Source organism: Parasteatoda tepidariorum, chromosome 4 (genome assembly GCF_982258835.1).
Source record: "Parasteatoda tepidariorum strain Cologne lab strain chromosome 4, Ptep-v5.0, whole genome shotgun sequence".
Lineage (NCBI taxonomy): Eukaryota > Metazoa > Arthropoda > Arachnida > Araneae > Theridiidae > Parasteatoda > Parasteatoda tepidariorum.
This window is the reverse complement of record NC_141758.1, coordinates 77,242,535-77,253,401: the sequence shown is the minus strand read 5'-3', so window position 1 is coordinate 77,253,401 and position 10,867 is coordinate 77,242,535.

The window sequence follows — 10,867 nt, the reverse complement described above, 5'->3', positions numbered from 1 at the left end:
TTCTTTCAATTTAACTTTCAGCGAAGCAAGAACCAAATGAATTCAGAAAATTGCCAAGCAATGCTATGATGCTACCCCAAAAAAATAATAACAACAACATCAAAAAAAAAAAAAAACCATAACAGATATTTTACACAAATATAGCCAAATAAAGGGGTGAATCTCCTTGAGGAAAATACTGGTCAAGTTTAAACCAAGCAATGACACACACATTATTCCGATTTAGCCTATTATTCTTAATAATAAACGAGCCTGATTTATCATTAGGATCATTTCTGGGGGTTACAAATAATTTCTTTTTTTGCTTTTTTTTTCATATAATTTATTTATTTTTGTAATTTTGTTTATTTATTTATTGAAGAATTGTTTATTGGAATTATGAGCAAACAAATATTGAGAGAGATGTAAGCTCAAATTTACTAAAATATCGTAATTTACCAATATAATAAAAAATTTAAAAACACTTCTTTTTCAAACTACAGGCAAATTTTGCTTAAAGTAATAACTAAATGAGTAAACAAGGACTATTAATAATAGCCAAGTAATTAAGAAACTGTAATTCATGTACTAATGTCTTCTATTTTAGAAAAAGAAAAGACAAAATTAAGAAAAAAGAACTTTTCTTAGATGTTAAAAAAATAAATGAATATTTTAATAATAAAAAAAACGTACAGAATGAGGCAAAATCTGACAATTGAAAAATTTTAAAATTCATTCTGTTAATAGAAAATAATTTATTTATCTTTGAATCCCAAATTCTGAAAATAGAATGTGTGTAAATGTAAAGTAAACTTCTGTATGCTCTGTATATGTACTCATATTTAGAACTTCTTGCAAGTGTAAGTTTGATTGAATAATACGTTTACTTAGAAAAGAATAAAATGCCATAAAGAGAAATAAGACATGTTACTAAGTAGCAGAAGTATTCACCAACTGAAATTGACACACGTGGTTAAAGAAAATGCGGGAAGGAAGGATTGTAAATAATAATGAATACTGAAAAAATTATGAGAAGCTAGTAGAAGCGAAAGCTATGAAGATCAGTGAAATCGTACTGACATCGGCGAAATTAGTGATTGAGTTAGCCCTTAAGTTAGTCCTAGTGAGTTGCCCTCCCCCGGGTTTAATTCAACTGATACGGGATCCAGACAATTATATAAACTAGATGTTTAGTTTTTCGATTTAATGCTTCATGTTTCAACCCTATGTTTTCGGAGAGAGGGGTTGATAGGAAGTGTACTGTAGTATTCAGAATTCTAGCACTGCCTGTCTTTCTAACCTTGATTCGTGGCAGTAACAATAAAACAGAAATAGCTAACATTCATATCTAATATTAAACAAAGTTGATTCATAATTTCACTCAGTCGAGTAAATATTCGGTAATCCGGTAAAAAATTATGTTGTTTAGATAATCAGAGCAATTCAATTATTTTAAAGTAACTCTTTTTAGTTGCAGTCTCGTTAATAGAGATTTGTGAAATTAAACCTAACTTAGCTATGTCAATCGATATGTGAGGAAGGAATATGATAAGTTTTTCACTTCAATCGTTCAAATTCCAGTGTTAGGAGCCACAGTTCTTTAGATTTCATTAGACTAGAAAATTGTGGATTTTAACAGCCGAAGAATGGCGCGCATTTTTAATCACAATTGTCAGGAAAAGTTTTTAATTTAAAAAAAAAGGTTTGAATTTAAAAAGATTTTATGCTTTTGAGAAAATTTGTGCTGTTGAAGTAACCACACTAGAGAAATTGTAAACACTGCATACAAGAGTTTTTTTTATTTTTTTTATTTTACCTTTTTTAACAGTACAATCTGTATCAGAAAAGTAACGTGTGAAAATAGTATTAATAAACGGGTGATAAAATTATGACACGTTTAGCTTTGAACTGTTTGATTAGTTTTAAAAAATTGCGTTTTTACTCTTTGCAGAACGGAGCATAAATATTACGCTTTCTGGTCCATTTTGGCCCAACCTCTTGCTGTAGCTTCTCACATAGCTGTAAACTTCATGCGTGATCGATAAAGAAGTTGTTATACTTAAAATATAGCTTTATTTTTATTGCTTAAGTGAGTTTATAACAATATTACAGCATTGAATTTAATTTATGAATTGAATTAATTTTAAATTTAATTTATAACTTTAATTAGTGAAAATTTTGATACAAATAAGCTTTTTAAAAATTTAGTTTAATATAAAGTTTAGTTTTATTTAAAGTTTAATCTCGTTGCGCAATTGTTGCCAGCTTTCCAATTATTCCTCCCACCGTTGAAATAAAACATTGTTAATATACTTTCCCCAGTGTATCAAGTGCAACGTGCTTGATACAATGGGACAATGTGATCTCGCAATTACAGAGGGAAAACATAGTAGTGATAAATGATGACTGGGTCAAAGTAGCCCCAAACAAGGTTTACTCTGACTGAACATTTTAAAGCTTTCCGTTTTAATAACGATTTTTAAAAATTTGTATAAATGTATTACTTATTTACTGATAACACTCATAGAAATAAAACTCTCACTTTTGGCGATTCAGCAATCTTTGAGATATATTTATCTCATTTTCATAATAATTTCGTCACGAAATCACATGATTTGTGATAAACGCGTATTCCCACATATATGACGAAAATGTTTACTCAATTCGAAATCTCATCGTAATGCATCGTGGGAGATTAATTATAATGACGAAACTATAATGAATACGAGATGAATTAAAATAAAATGACGAAGAAAGTCATCTGGACTGGCTGGTGGTCAAGAAGTCCTCATGCCAGAAAGATCCCAGGATTGAATCCCACATTGAGCACGTGTGTAATTCGGGTCTCTGTTTTATCTGACCTTCTTGTGGTGTTAGGGTGACATTGATCTACCTAGGTGGTGTCCACAATAGGGTGATTATTGAATAATTTTTTTTCTTTTCAGTAAAAAATAGATTGAGGAAATATTTCTTTGATTTCGATGGAGTTTGTTTCCTCGAAGAAGTGACAATCGAAGAAAAATTAGCTCGAAGAATACACCAAATAAAAAAAACGGTTTCGTCAAAATCGCAGAGAGTTTCGTGATATTTGAGTATCCATTTTTTATAGTGAACATACACTTGTGGCAAATAATAATCCGAAAATCCTTTCACTAATATTTCCAATTTTACTGGTACCTAAATTTTCTTTAAAAAAAACTTGTTTAATAATATAAAAAAAGCGCTTAAAATGAAATAAAATAAAAAATTGATAGTTTCAAAAATTCCCTAAAAAAATCAGATGCACAAAAGAACATGATATAAATAAATATTGTTTAAAATAGCTATCTGTTTTTAAAACAAATTTGAAAACCGTTTGATACATTTTCATAAAAATTGCAATGTATTGGTAATATTTAACTTTGCACTATGTTTCTATAAAATCATGGTCCTGTACGATTCTCTTTTGATATAAGATATACCAAATTGAATAGCTGTAAGTTCACCGGGAGTTTCTACTGTAATACTAAATGTTTTCTAGTATTATAGTCTAAGAAACTATGATTTTTAAATTTATAAAAAATGAATAAAAACTGTTTTCAAATTTCATACAACATATTGTCTGTTATTTTAAAATAATTTGTGTCAATCTCTAAACATTTTGATATGTTCATGTCATTCTTTATCATTGAAAAAATTTAACAATATTTTCAATAAAAAAAAGAATGTAGAACGTTTCCAAACGATGCAGTAGAGGAATAACTTTTCAAAAATTTAAAAACTAGATCACGAAGGGTTTTTCTTATCACAGACAGAACTAAAGCATTTCTTTATGATGTCATTTTCTGCCGTTTACACGTTTGAGGCCACTGGCTAACAACGGACAAAACCTAACAATCATGAATATCTGTTACAAACTTATAACAGTTATTCATGGGGGGGGGGGAAAACAGCTTATTATTCACTTAAAATCCTTTCAAGTGACGACTGAGCTTTCGAGAAAAAGCCATAAAGTGAAAAAAAAAGAACAATTTTTTTTAAGAAAACGATTTGAAAAATCTTGGTTTTGAAAATCCTTTTGTATTTCTAAATTTCGCATTCTTTGTCGTTGTATAAAATAAAACTTAAGACATTCTTCAGGGTAAAATTACTTTACCCTTCCAGAGTGAAATATGTGAAAACTAATTTTCTCATATTTCATATGAAAGATATTCAAGCAAAGTTTTAACTTTTATATTCGAGAAACTGCTTCGAAGCAACTAAAAGAAGAAAAAAAAGAAAAACAAATCTGTTTTTATCAAAAGTTAAGGATTTCGAAGTATATTGAAGTTCAGAAACGTGATATTGACGTAACTAAGCCAAGGTTCTGAGAATTAGAATTTAAGTCATTGTTTCTGTCATCTAACTCACTAACTAACAACAAGCTCCATTCATCCTTTTAAAGATTAAAGTTCGAACCAAAAGGTTAAAAGGCCAAATTTACACTTTAATGAGAATGACTTCTTTGGGTGTGTGATATGAAACTGTGTTTGTATTCTAGAGTACTTGTAAACAAACGTTGATAGCGATGATAAGATGAAAGGAATAAACAAAATCGTGGAGTTTCATATGAATGCTACCGAAGAAAACAGGAGTATGTGAATGAAGGGTAAAATAACTCAGAAACGGTGAAATTTAAAATTAATTTAACTCTTACTTTAGAATTTTGGAGGGATTATTCTCAGTATTTCATTTTTAAATTTTTTTATAACTATCAGTATATTTGATATGGTCATATATAAGATCATATTGATTTTTAAAAATTCTAATAACTATTTAGAAAGTTTTGAATGAAACACAATGTTTCATATAATTCGGTTACATTTCGAGAAGAGGTGAAGTGGTTATGGCTAATCATATGAATTAAATCAGATTTAATAGAATACCTGTAAACGATATGCGTTGTACCTGATTGGTTTCTGAATGCCACGATTTACTTACGATGACGTCACTTGCCGGTATCCAATTACCGTTTCAGGTAGGGACTATTTGTCCCCTACACTTAACCTTTGGCGTAGATTTGCATCGAAAATTAGTTACAGTGTATGCTAGTTACAGTATTAAAGCTAGTGTGTATTTGCCTTGCGTATAATAATAATATAGATTTGCGTATAATGTTAGTATTATATTATATGATAGCTAAAAAGTTATATAAAACCAATAATATTAAATAAAAAATATATTAAAATAATTTATTTTGCAAAATGATTTATTTTTCATGCTAATTACTTCCTTCTTGAGTAAAGTTTCATAATAGTGCCTAAAAATTTGCTCCTGAATCATAAAGTTTTACAAAAATGTCAGCCAGAATTAAAGGCTTAGTTTGGTGAAAATGTAGATTTTCATATAACTCTATACAATGGACACTTAAAATAATAATTAAAACAAATTGCCTAGTGAAATGTTTGATTTTTTGTGTTGAATACTTTCTAATTGTGTCAAATTTTAAGAAAATTACCATGGAGTTTTCTCCCGAGTTGTAACATTTTCTAAAAATGGCTTGCAAAATTGCAAAAAAAAAAAAAAAAGTAAATTTTTATAAATGTCGACTTACGTGCAGTGCTACTAAAGAAATTTTTAAAATTTTTAAAAATAATTGAAGCGAAGCAATTAATTTTTTCATTCAAAATACTTTCTTTTCGTGTCTAACTTTAAAATTGTGAGCTGCAATTTGCTCCTTTGTCGTAACGTTTTATTAAATTGGAAAGGGGGGATGAATGCTTAGTTTGATGGAAATGTAGCTTTTCATTTAACTCTAAAATAAACAATCAAAATATTCATCAAAAAAATTTCCAAATGGTAACATTTTTAATTCTACTTAAGTCCAATTTTAGCATGATATTTTATTCTCTGTTTTTCTGTCGTAAATTTTTGTAAAGACGAATGTCAAACATGAAAATATATACCTTTTATAAATTTCGTGAACAATGCTACCATAGACAATTAGAAAAATCATTAAAATTATTTACTCCACAAAACAATTTAGCTTTTATGCTAAATGCTTTTTTCTTGAGTCAAACTTTAAAATGATGACTTAAAATTTTCACCTTAGTCATAACATTTTATGAAATTGGCAGACAAATATAAGTGATTAATTTTGTGGAAATGAGCGCTTCATAAAACTCTACATTAGACCCTTAAAATATTCATGAAAAAATTTCGCCATAATTTTTTGTTTTAAATATTTTCGACTTGTGCCAAATTTTAAAATAATATCTCACTCATTGCTCTGAAGTCGTAACTTTTTTCCTAAAACAGCTCTGTAATATAAAAATTAACATTTTATAAATGTCGCCTAGCGTATATTACTTCTATAGACAGTTAAAAAATTTAATGAAATAATTTGCGCAGCAAAAGAGTTTAATTATGCTATTTACTACTTTCTTGGGTCAAAATTTAAAATGATGCCTTAAAATTTTCTACGTCGTAACATTTTACAAAATTGGACGTATATGTAAGGCCATAATATACATATATATGGCGCCTTACATATACTTCTACAATCGACACACTTAAGCAATTTTTGCAAAAATTTCCTTGGTGGAACATTTTTTTATTAAATATCTTTTCTTTGGTGTCAAATTTTAAAATAATATCTTACGTTTTGCTCCTTAGTCGTAAGATTTTTCTAAAAATGACTCGAAAATAAAAATGGAAAAAAAATCGCCTTTTTATGAATATCGCTTTGCGTATTATGCTACTAAATTAAAAAATACTTTTTTACAGCAATTATTAAATTAATAATAATTAAAAACTAATTAAAAAATTTATAAAACAATTTGCATTACAAAATATTTTATTTTTTTATACTAAATGTTTTATTATTACATCTTCTTAAAATGGTACCTTTAAATTTGTTCATTGTTCGTAAAGTGCTTGTAAAATTTTTTTGTCAATTAAGAAGTGTTTAATTGAGTCCTACGCACACCCGAAAGATACAATGAATACTTAAAAAATTCAGTAAAAAAATTAGCTGTTTAGAATATTTAATATTCTATGTTAAATATTTCCTACTCGTTTTAAATGTTAAAATAGTTCATTGCACGTTGAAACAACTTTTTTTCTCCAAAAATTCATTCAAATATAAATTTATAAATGTGGCATAACGCATAGAGCAACAATGGCCTTTATAAAATTAATTTAAAAATTGAACTTCTGAAAATATAACTTTTGTGAAATAAGAATTATTAGCTTAATCAAAATATTAAAGATTTTCATGATATTTTTTCGCTTAAGATATGATCAAGAAATCTTCCATCAAAATTTTGCAAGGAAAAACCAAATGAATAAATAAATAAAAAATGAGGAACTAAAACCAAAAATTATTCCTAAAATCCAAAGGAGCACTCTAACCAGCGACGTTCTTTTTAAAATCAAAAATTCATAATTTAAAATTCAGCGTAATTTTAGAAACATGCCATCCTAGGCCAGGGATGGCGAACCAATGGCACGCGACACAATATTTTGGGCACTCCACCGATCACAATTATTATTATTCAAATGTTATTACGCTATGGTCCCGCAGTGGACTGATCGTTAAGACACGGTTCCCAGCAGATCACCGAAGTCAAGCATCACTGGCTACGGTCAGTGTGCGGGTGGGTGACCACTTGGATCAGTCTGCGTAAGGACCGAGGGTGTGCGGTATTGGTCCTCGTTAAACTGTGCTACCGTAAAGTGCTCGACTTCGCGCGCAGGTCGTCGGGCTACCGAAGCGGGGGTGCCATGCCTTCCGCAGAGAATCAAAATTGTGATAGCATGTCTTCGGATCATCCTCCGGGATGTTTCCCAGACCGTCGCCAATAGCCCATTGTGCAGCTCTAGTGCGACGTAAAGTAACAACAACAACAATATTACGCTATGAAACAATTAAATTAAAATTCACAAAAAACAAACAAAATATTAAACAATTACTGATAAAAAAATTAAAAATTAATACTAAAAAACAATTAATAACCGTAAAAAACAAGCTAACAATAAATAACTAGCAAAAAAAATCAACAGTCCTGCTTAAACTAACATCTTAGAACCTAATATAAGTTATTGGTCATCTAATCTGCAGCAACAAAAGTCACATTGATGTTACTTTAAGTTGAATTACTTGTATAAATGAGATATTGCAAAATGTATTTTTTTTTCAATGTAAATAAAAAGTTTTGAGTTGATAGTTTTTAGTATTATTTTCCCAATAATCACGAAGTCAAAATTATTTGACGGCACGTCTATGACCTCATTAAGCAGTTTTTTTAGAGAAAATGGCATGTTGGTGTATAAAGGTTCGCCATCCCTGTCCTAGGCCATTCATAATCGGCAAATACTTCCTGGTTAGAATAAAATGATGGAAGGGGGGTGGTCGGAGAGGATATTGGGTTATTTCCCTCAATATCTCATGTTTAGTAAGTGATGTGGTCTCTATGGGGGACCTATGGTACGTCTGCCAAACAGAGACAGGAAATTCTACACAATAAATCACTCAAAAATGTACGGTATCTAAAGATAACGGGACCCTACACCAATGCAGTTAGCACCCTTTCTTCCCCTCGATTTAAATTTTCATCTGAAAATAGTAGATAGTATTATTTTTATCAGTTCGCAAACTTAGATTATAGGATAACGTACTGAGATATTAGAAAAGTGTATTATTTTTTGAAGTTAAATCGAGAAATTTTAATTAGGAGTTGAAAAAATAGAGTACGTATAATAATTTTTACAATGGATTGGAAATAATATTAAATCTTATCAGAACATACATTCTTATTGAAAAATTCGATTCAATTCAAATGTTGCTGGCATTTTACAGTGGGATCTAATGACTGAAAGTCTTTCGTAATTTTTAATTGCCAGATACTTTTTAAGCTTATTAGATCCAAATGAGCCTAAACGCTTTAGGCTAATTAGGGAATGTGAAAAAAATCTTCTATCAAGCAGAAATTTGCTAACAAAAGAGCTATTTACAATTGGCTTTTTATTTCTACAGGGTTAAAGGAAAGTGACAGAAAGAATTCTGACTAATTGAGGAATGAATGGTATATTTGTTAACTATTAGCCTTAAGATATGTGGACTCACTGCAAAAAGCTTAAAATGTGTCGAGCAGATTAGTAAATAATGGAGGCTTTTTGAATTGCCTGAACAATTGCAAAATGAAAAGAGCCGGATAATTCACTTAGCGCTTCCACTAATTTTTTCAATTAATCTAGCTAAAATAATTTAAAGTTTTTTTTATTTAATATTATATGTTGTATTGTTCGGTGACTTTACGTTACGTAAGTAAGCAAAGCTCGTTGTTTGTAATTCATACCATTGGAATAAAGATAAAATGTTTTTAGTATCACTTGGCATGATACTATTTTACGCGGCTGATTCATGATAGTAAAAATTTACCACTATTAAGTGACTTTCTCAGGTACATATCCCTTTCGAGGGGCAGTAAAGTACTCAATTCCAAAGTATCGGTATTAAAACTGCTTAGTATTAGTGCAGTTTTAAAAATCACCAAATATATCAATGTAATATTGTATACCTGTAATATTGTATACCTATATAGGTATATTTGGTACTTATTACATAAACTTTAACATTTGAGTTTATACATATTTGTCAGTGGCAGTCAATTCTAATTCACTGAAATATTAATACACTATCTTAGCTACCACTGGAAAAAATATTTTCTGAAACTGCGAAAAACCCGTTGTAGAATTTCAAAACCAAATCGCCAATTACCATAATACCAGTAGTACATATTACCTTCAGTGATACATATAAATTACGCGTCATGTGTGAGTGGCGATTTTTTACAATTTTCTTAAGCGAATTTTCCATTAACCTTTCCCTTATGAGCTATTTTTAACTCATAGCTTATTTTATTTTATTTCAATTAATACACATTATCAATATTAATTGAGCTTTAGTGTCAATAATATGCAGATTTTTTACTGTTTCCCAAATCACGAGGAAAAATTTTTTATTCTTATTTTTGCTTCAATTTCTCTTACTTATTATTATTTTTCTTATTTTATATTAGTTTATAAGTTACTTTTTTTATTTCAATTAATATATTATACTAGTGGGCTGTGCCCCCTGCTCGCTAACGCTCGCCAACCCCCGAAAATTGCTACGCAATCTTATATGGTTTGCTTCGCAAACCAAGCTCGCTTCGCTCGCTACTAACTTAGGTACATTGCAAATGCACAAAATTTTAAGAATTCAAAACAATCATTCAAATCCATATAACAACTTTTTTTTTAAAAAAAAAATTACATCTTTTTAGTAAATACTAAGTCATTAAAATAAATTTGAATTCAAATAAATGACATGTAATTCGTGAAACCTATTAGAAATGTGCTATAGTATAAAATCTTAAGATATAAATTTCTAAAACTGATATCTCTTTAAAAAGGTTAAAATTTTGGCTATAATTAAGTCTATTAAAAATTTAAATAAGAGAAATTGCAATGGAAAAACCCTGCATAAACAAAACATTGAATTTCGGAAGAAATCTCGTTTGGTGAGAATGTCAAAAAATACAAAATAAACTGACTTCAAATAAAACTCCAAGGACTTCGAATCAAATAATTAAGGAAACTACTATCACGTTTAATATAAAGGGAAGATTTATTAACTAAACAATAAAATTACAGCATTGCAGTTCCAAAAAATAAATCTCACACTCACTCAAAAAAACAATTTACCTTCTAATTAGTCACCATAGCAACCACAAAACTCTTCTCGTTACCATCTATAAACTGATATATAATAAATAAATTATTTAACAAAAAATACGATGCGCATAAGCACATAATATTTTACACTCTGGTTATTTCAGTTTCCGTTTTTAGAAGCGCTATATATTGAGCCACCCAACCACAATTT